At 35.5% G+C, this 9180-nt stretch overlaps 1 long non-coding RNA gene and 1 pseudogene across 4 annotated transcripts; both read right to left on the bottom strand.

The window, feature by feature from the left end:
* Positions 1-1447: 1447 nt before the first annotated feature.
* Positions 1448-4911, bottom strand: LOC147474392 (uncharacterized). Of its 4 annotated transcripts, none has more exons than XR_015208057.1 (5): positions 4826-4911; positions 4609-4639; positions 4352-4505; positions 1931-3099; positions 1448-1829 (listed from the first exon to the last, which is right to left on the bottom strand). It is a non-coding gene; the product is annotated as an uncharacterized LOC147474392 (long non-coding RNA). The 4 variants fall into 4 exon arrangements; XR_015208056.1 differs by having other exon boundaries at positions 4725-4900; XR_015208055.1 differs by having other exon boundaries at positions 4609-4900.
* A 735-nt stretch (positions 4912-5646) lies between these two features.
* LOC147474391 (serpin-ZX pseudogene) lies at positions 5647-6476 on the bottom strand (annotated as a pseudogene).
* Positions 6477-9180: the final 2704 nt, after the last annotated feature.

Genomic DNA, 9180 nt, shown 5'->3' with positions numbered 1-9180 from the left:
TCCAATTTAAATGTCCATGTTAATTATGGTGTACTCTACTAATTGAGATGCTGGTATATAGCCCATGCCCACGACAATGTTTCAAATTAGGCCTAAAAGAACTCCAACCAACCAAATAATAAAAGCCTAGCCCACAAAGTAGCCATTGTTGACCAAATCAACAATGATCCAGTATTCTTTTAAATTAACATTGTAAACTACACATACCCTATAAGACTTTGGATCTGTCATGTCACAACTTGTGAAATACAACGGTAGCCGTCGGATGGAGCCCTGTGGGCCCTACACCAAGCATTTTTATTAGATATATATATTAGAGAGTCCTAATAGAGGTTACATGTGCCTACAGCCTAGTGATGAACAATCAAGGCACAGACCCTTTAAGCCTTTTACCTAACAACATTTGTTGACTTGTAAGTCTAATCCAGTGTCACCCAGCAGCTTTTAGCTAACCATCACACTATTTGAGGGCATTTGAAAGTGTTATGTCACAATTTGTGAAATATAATGTTAGCCATCAGATAAAGATTTAGGCCCAAATATTTAAATTGACCAATAATCTCGGTTTTAGGCATGGTTGACCAATAATTATGGTTTTAGGACAAAAACGGGCTGACATCAGCATCTATCATTAATAATTTCGCTATAAGGACATTTTTGGGCTGACGTCAGCAAATTATTTTTTATTAATACCAATTATGACCTTTTCCGATACACATACAAACACCATTATGTATGTGTATAGCACACATGCAAACATCATTATGCATGTATATACATGTGTATCACACACATAGAAACACTACTATGCAAACATTATTATGCATGTGTATAACACACATTTAAACACTACTATACATGTGTGTACATGTGTATAACACACATGCAAACACTACTATGCATGTGTATACCACACATGCACATATCATTATGCGTGTGTGCAACAAACATGCAAACACTACTACCACACATGCACACACTAGTATGCATGTGTCCAACAAACATGTAAACACCACTATACATGTGTATAACATGAAATAAATGAAATTTCTCATGTTAGTCCTAACATACACTACAAGAATACTGAGTATTAGCCACGGCCATTAACCGTGGCTAAAGAGCTTTTGCCACGGTCATTAGCTGTTGCACGACCGTGGCTAATGGCTAATCTGTTGCCACGGATTTTAGCCGTGGCCAAAACTTGTTTTTTGCCCACAGTTCTAAGTCGTTCCAAGGGCCGTTGCAAATGACTCTTTTGCCACAGCTAGCACTCGTGGCTAATGCTTATATGAGCCGTGGTGGTTTACTTTGAGTATGATGGATGTATTGTTTGGCCACGGCTTAAGGCCGTGGCAAATGCTTTCAATTGTTTTTAAAAAAAAATTTGTTCCCGTGGCGAATGCTTTCAATTGTTTTAAAAAAAATTTGTTCCAGCAGCACCTTTATATCACTTGCAGGCTGCAAGCATATCATAAGATCTACCATTTCAATAAAAACCCGTGAGAATCATAATTCTCCACAATTTAAATTTTCATATACAGTACTTAACATAAATATTTTTACATCAAAGCAGGTCCAATTAGGAATCCAAACTTACATAAAAGAAGATAATATACTACTAACTACTCTTTAAGAAATTTGAAAACTATTAAGAATCTCCAAAAAAATGAAAACATCACCATTTATAGTGCCTAAACTCGATAGACCGCATTTCTAGCCTTCTAAACAACACCTCAACTGTGTCGGATCAAAGTCTGCATACTTAGGTTCACTTGGTTGTACCTCATCATCATGTATCCTACCTTACAGAGTAGGCTTTGAAGACTTAGCTACATCCATATAAAAGCAACCATTAGAACTAAAACGACACACCATTCGCACAGAAAATCGCGTGATATAGCAAATATTAATTGAAAGAGAAAGTACTAACTTAACCATTACGTGTTGTAAAACGTTGTACAAATTAATCCCTGCCAAACGCTACATCGTAATTAGTCGTTGACTCCAACTTCTTTGCTTCTAAGAAACTGCTCATTCTAAGAAAAGTATAAGTAGAGAAAGTACTAAAATAGTCACTAGAAAATCATCCAACTAACAAAACACATTAATGTTGAAGTTCCATCAAAAGAAGACAAATTATTTAATCGGATACATGAGGCAGATTATTTAATTGTATACATGAGGTACGAATGTATGGTAATCATGAACTCATACATTATCTAAATAAAAGCTAACTAGCTTATACATTCAATTCTAATTAAAACAACGTTTAAGGTTTATAAAAGTTCTAAATACTTACCTGAAGCAAACTTCACTCCTAAGAAAACAGCTACATTGGTATTTGACTTTGATATATGGCTAAACCCAACAAACTACATACTCAGTAAGAGAACAGATCTCCAGTAGGTCTTATGCTAATTAAGAAACTTATTACAAAGTATGACAAGACGCTCTACCACAAGCAAAAAAAAACGTATAAATAAATAAAATAAATAAACATAATTTCTCTATCAGCACTCTTGTATTGATAGTAAATAATTTAATAATATCAATACACATGAATAATTTGAAGAATAATAGTTCAACAAAGTAGATACACAATATTATAATATTGATAAAACAATAATTTGCTACACGCATTAAGTCATTAACAACTTCATACTAAACAATAGAAATGACAAAAACAACCGAAATCATCTACACCAACTACAAAAATAATAATAAAAAACACCATAGATAGTAGACATGAACTTAGACAAACATACGAACATAACTATGGACTTAAACGTTAAACAAGAAGTAAAAAACATACCAGAGTCTCGAAACCCAGTTTGTGGAAGCATAGGAGAAGATTGAGACTTGAAACTCAGTACATAAACAGGTGGGCACTCTCCATTAATGGGTTTATCGTTCTTAGTTGCATTTTCTTTTTTGTATATTGAAGCACAAGAGCCCATATTTACTTACTTCACTTATGAGTTGGTTATGATGATACTCTTTTCATAACAAGAGTTGAAAACAAAGTAGGCTTATCAACTGAGCCTAAATCACCATCAGACCCTCCATTTTGGGAAAAGCCTCCATTCGATCCATATCCACCTAATAGCGATTGATTATCCATACTAAGTACAATGTAAATAGGAAATAAGGAATTTAGGTACTTCTATTGCATCTTACTACAAAGTTACAGGTGTTTTAAGCTTGCACTTGGGGTGGTTCATTTCAGAGTAGATCTCCCAAACAGTCTTTGCTTCTTTTTTACAATAAATATTTGCAGCTCAACCTCCTGGGCCAATTTGTTTCCCATTACAAAAAATGTAACAATGCTAAGTAGTTTGAGCTCCAACTTGTTGATTCATTTTATAATTAATTATGTGTAAAAAATAAATAAAAAATAAAAATGAGAACCCTTTGAACCCAAAAAAAAAAAAACAGTAATTTTCACCAAAAGGAATGAACCGAAATAGAGATTAACTTAACGAGGATTTTTAAGAGGCAACAAATTTGGCACTTGATCCAATCTCTGCCAACTCTTTGGGGAACTAGTAAACATGACCTAGTCTGTCCATTGACGATCAGCTTCAAAATTTTTGGAGGTCTACAGTGAAGCTTCACGAGGTACAAAAAGGAACTCTAATCAACACACAACCATCACGGAGACTATAATCAGCAACCACCAAAATAAAGTTTTTGATACCAATGGCGAATTCTCTATGCAGAAACTTGCAAGGATCAAGAGTATGAGGATTGGAAATAAAAATCATTAGCAACAGCAAACCAACAACTCCCAGTGCGAGACGATTCCTTGTCAATGTCCAAGAAGTACTAAAAGGAAATCAAGAACTCATATATGGCGATGTTGTGAATACCGACCTTAGCTTTAGGTTGAACTTAAATATATCAAATAGACACATACACCCTCTCACAGTCTGGCAGTGCCTAGAAGTGCCATGCATATCATGTCTCTTAGAGATCCAATTTCTAGATCAAGCATGGTTGTATTCGTAGCTGCCATTTCCAAGCACAACAATGCTCAGCACTTCAGAAGTTCTTTGAGCTACTAATCATTGAGTATGTACGTACTTATGTACTTCCAATCAATTAGCTAGGGCTTTCACCTAAGAGATAAATGTCACTGGATTGGCTAAACCTATTTAAGAACCAAACAACAAGCTTAATCCATATTCCCTAACACCAACAATTGAGCCTTTTAAAGAAAGTATGTCCATGTTCGTTTGACAAGTTAATTTCATCTCGCTTGGATTGTAACGATTATTGCAAAATGACAATCATCAAAGATGTGAAATACCATATTGTACATTCCTTTACATGAATAATCATTATTACATACCTTGTGATGAATTTTGCTGCTAACTCCAGATGATTTCCTGGTGGTCGCAAGACCAATGCGCATCTGCCTACTAGAACAATATTGTCCATTCATCTCGATCAGTCATTGCTTGTGACCTCTCATTATCATCACCAAATCTCACGAATCCATAACCCTGATTGATTGATTTATTGATGAGGGGGGTTTTGGGGGAATACACTTTTTCATTGACTAATTTCGAAACCCACACCAATACAGAGATGGAAAAAAAAACGCACCTTGATGCAAAAAACGATACGCTGAATAGACCTGTTTACATCAAATATAATAAACAGTGAATGAAGTCATGTCATATGAACATAATTTATCAAAAATACCTTAAGAAAAACACTACCTTCAAGGCCAAATGGTAACCCTAACCGTAAAAAGTAAAATTGTGAGAGGGGAAAGGGAGACATGAGGAAGAAGAAATGGGGGAGTGAGAAGAGATACGACCTTATACCCACTTCTTCTTCTTGCTGCCCATATCTATGATCGCATGAGAGAGAGAGAGAGTTTACCCTACTTCTATTTGGTTGAATATTTCGCAATGATACATTTCATTTCGTGCTCCTTTATTTTTTCAAGAGATCAACGGATACAAAACCACAGATTTACATCAACGGTTCAAAGAAAAAGAAACATGACCGTGGCCAAAAACTCGCCTAAACTCAAACCACCCACGTAATTGGCCACAGGTGCTAAAAGCTTTGGCCACGGCTAAAGACCGTAGATACTCTGCCACAGCCTTAGACCGTGGCTAAAGCTAACTTGTACCTGTGGCCAAAAGTCATTTTTCTTGTAGTGATAAAATGTGAATGTGCTGAGGGTCAAAAACAAAATTGAAAAATCACATGAGATTTTGATTTAACTGATAAAAATTTAAATGAGAGTAATATCGTCTTTAAGTAGTGGTCAACCCAGTTTGTCCTTAAGCCATAATTATCTACCGATCCAAACTAGAAACTAAATTAATCTTCAATTCTATCATGTGGGCAAGTTATCTGGCCATCAGATGGAGCCATGCGGGCCCCACACCAAGCATTTATATATATATATATATATATATATATATATATATATATATATATATATATATATAGATATAGAGAGAGAGAGAGAGAGAGAGAGAGTCCTGGTAAAATAAAATTCAATGTGATCCGTCGTAATCTCTACGAAGTCATAAAGGTATAGATTCATTTCTAATAAACTCTAGCTGGAAGGCGAGATTATTAACTCGAATTGAGGCCCCAGTAAAGGAAATGCTCGCCCTTGTTTCAATGCAATAAAGGATTGACGACATGTCCCATGAACAATACCGTCCCACTCTCATCATCTCTCACCATGAACATAAACGGATGATCTGCCACGAAATCAACCCGACGACCAATGATGCACTTACTTACTAATCGGACTAGTCTAGTGCTAGTAAAAGTAGCAGCTTCAGTACCTTCCTCCTCAACTTTGATAAATGGCGTGTGGTGTACCTCTAAAACTCGTAAGCGTTCTGGAGGCACTAAATCGAGTACCATCTCATCAAATTCTGCTTTATCTGTAAATGGAGAATTAGTCCGACTCCCTGGAGAACCTTAGAAGCTTTAAACCCAAATGTTATCTTGAACTTTGGTAGCATAAACGTTCCCACTAAAACTGTTTCCGTATTTTCATGGATATAACTTTCCAAGAACCTTGGATCATAACCTACCTTCTCAATAAGAGAGTAGAGCCCATCGCTCTCGTTGGGAAGTATGACATACATGGAAAGAGCTGCTTTTTCATTTGCACTCTTCTTGTATGGTAATTGAAGAACTTTGAAATCATCAAAGGTAGCAATGAACATGTACTGGTCCTCTCTACTAGTCATAAATGGAACTTTAACAAAATTTTCATCAAGGACATACAATTTGAACCACTTTGTATTTTGTTTGTCAAACGTTTTCCTCCATGTTCCATTGAAGTAGAGTGCATTTGCAAGAAGAAGTCTTGTAAATGGATCAAAAGAATGTGGTAGAATATCTCTGATGAGTCCATTGGTAGCGTTTTCTAAAGACTTAATGATTAAGAAATGAGACAAGATCTGAAAACTGAAAAATGAATGAGTTCTCATGGTTACACTTGCTATTTATATAAGAGGATATAGAAAGAGAAAAATTTGTTACACAAGTCTAACCAACTAAAGCTAATGTGGACATTATTGTTGTGTTTGTCTGTCAATCTTTGCTGTAATGTTTACTTGCTTATTAGCCTCCCTCAAGCTGAAGGGAGCTTGCCTCACTAAAAGCTTGTGGATCAGTCCTTGAAATCGTGAAGTTACCAACCCTTTTGTAAACACATCTGCAACTTGGTCTGTTGTACATACATATTTAATTTCAATAAGTTTTGCAGTTACCAATTCTCTAACATAATGGTAGTCTACCTCCAAGTGTTTTGTCCTGGCATGAAAAATAGGATTGCTAGAAAGAGAAATGGCAGATATGTTATCACACCATAACAAAGGAGGTTGCAGGAGAGGAATTTTGAGATCATTGAGTAGAATACAAAGCCAATAAATCTCAGCTGTAGTGTGTGCAAGATTTCGATACTCTAACTCAGTGCTTGATCTAGATACAGTAGTTTGCTTCTTAGCATTCCAAGAAATAAGATTCTGACCAAAATAGATGCAAAAACCTGAAGTAGATATCCTATCAATAGGGCAACCAGCCCAGTCAGCATCAGAATATACAATGATAGCAGTGGAGCCTTTTGTGAATAACAGACCTTTATCAATAGTACCCTTGAGATATCTCAGAAGTCGTTTTACTGCAATTATATGATTGGTAGTGGGAGCATGCATATATTGACAAAGTTGACTTACAGAAAAAGATATATCAGGTATGGTCGATGTAAGTTATTGTAAGCCACTAACAATTGACCTATATTCAGAAGGATCATCCAGAGGTGAGCCACTGTGAGGATCTAGCTTGATAGAAGTAGAACATGGAGTTGAGCAAGGTTTTGCATCAACCATCTTTGCTCTCTGTAAGAGATCATAAGTGTACTTTGTTTGAGAAAGGAACAGACCAGTTGAACTTCTTTTAACTTCCATTCCCAAGAAAAAATTCAATGATCCAAGATCCTTCATAGCAAAACTTGTGCTAATCTTTTGAATTAGAGAAGTGCAGTAGGTGGTTGAATTGCTTGTGACCAATATGTCATCAACATAAACCAGAATATAAGTAGTAGTATGATCTTTTATTCTTATAAACAAGGAAGGATCAACTTTTGACAAAGTAAAGCCAAGGGAGAGAAGAACATTTACCAAGGCTTCATACCAAGTACAAGGTGCTTGTTTCAAACCATACAAGGATTTTTTAAGCTTGCAAACATAGTTAGATTTTTCTGCATCAACAAAACCTTTAGGTTGCACCATGTAAACCTCGATCTTCTTTAAGATGATCGTGTAAAAATGCATTGGAAACATCCAACTGTTTGATGTTCCAATTATTTTGAACAGCTATAGACAATATCATTCTTATAGTAGATGGCTTTGCTACAAGGCTGAAAGTTTCAGTGTAGTTGACACCAAGTTCTTGACTGAAGCCTTTTGCAACAAGTCTAGCTTTAAACTTGTCTATGCTACCATCAACTTTCTGCTTTAATCTGAAAACCCACTTATTGTCAACAAGATTTTGCATAGGATCTGGAGGTACTAAAATCCATGTGTTGGTCTTTAAAAGAGCATTATACTCCTCAGCCATAACTGATCTCCAGTTTGGATCTTTAACTGCTTGGTTAAAAGTTGTGGGAATGGTTGGTAAATTTTGAAGTTGTGATGAAAGACCAAGAGGTAATGGGTGTTTGGTAGCAAAGTAAGACTTAGGTTTTGAAATGCCATTCTTAGACCTAGTTTGCATGTTGTGAGCATTAGAAGGAATAGAAATAGAAGTGTGGTTTTGAATATCAGTAAGATTGATTGATGAACTTGGAGAAGATATAACAGATGAAATATTAGAATTGAAAGGAATATGAACATGTTTAGGTTTAAGAAATGGATGAAAAGATAGATGACTATCAGAATTTTGAGTGAAATGACTACCAAAAAGTTTGGACTTGTACTGAAATTCTGATTCATTAAAAACTGCATGTCTAGATACAAAAACTCTTCCAGAAATAGGTTCAAGACATCCTATACCCTTTATGGTATAGACTGTAACTAATAAAAACACAATGTTTACTTCTCATATCAAATTTCTTATGAGAATAGGGTCTAAGCCAAGGAAAACAACTACACCCATAAGTTTTTAAAAAGGTGTAGTTAGGAGATTGATTGAAAAGTTTTTCCCAATGACTCAAGTTAAGAAGATTTTTGGATGGTAGTCTATTTATGAGAAAAACAGGTGTTTGAACAATCTCTAGCCAGTAAGAAGTAGGAAGATGAGATTGTGCTAGAAGAGTTCTTGTCATATCTAAAAATGTATGTGCTTTCTTTCAACCACTCCATTTTGTTCCGGAGTATGAGCACAACTAAATTGATGTTGGATGCCAGATTGTGTTAGAAGTTTTTGAAATATAGCACTAGAAAATTCACCACCACAATCAGACCTAACACATTGTATTTGACATTTTAGTTGATGCTCAATAAGAGTTTTGAATTTGACAAAAGAAGCATAGAAATCAGATTTCATAACCAGAGGAAAAATCAAACAATATCTTGTAAAGTCATCCACAATGGTTACAAAATACCTAAAACCACTTATTGAACAAACAGGTGAAGGTCCCTAAAGATCAATATGCAACAGTTGCAATGAATCCTTTGTGGTAGAACTAGAAAG

The sequence above is a fragment of the Coptis chinensis genome, chromosome 9 (assembly GCF_015680905.1).
Source record: "Coptis chinensis isolate HL-2020 chromosome 9, ASM1568090v1, whole genome shotgun sequence".
In the NCBI taxonomy this organism is placed as follows: domain Eukaryota; kingdom Viridiplantae; phylum Streptophyta; class Magnoliopsida; order Ranunculales; family Ranunculaceae; genus Coptis; species Coptis chinensis.
This window is presented reverse-complemented; position numbering and strand designations above follow the sequence as displayed.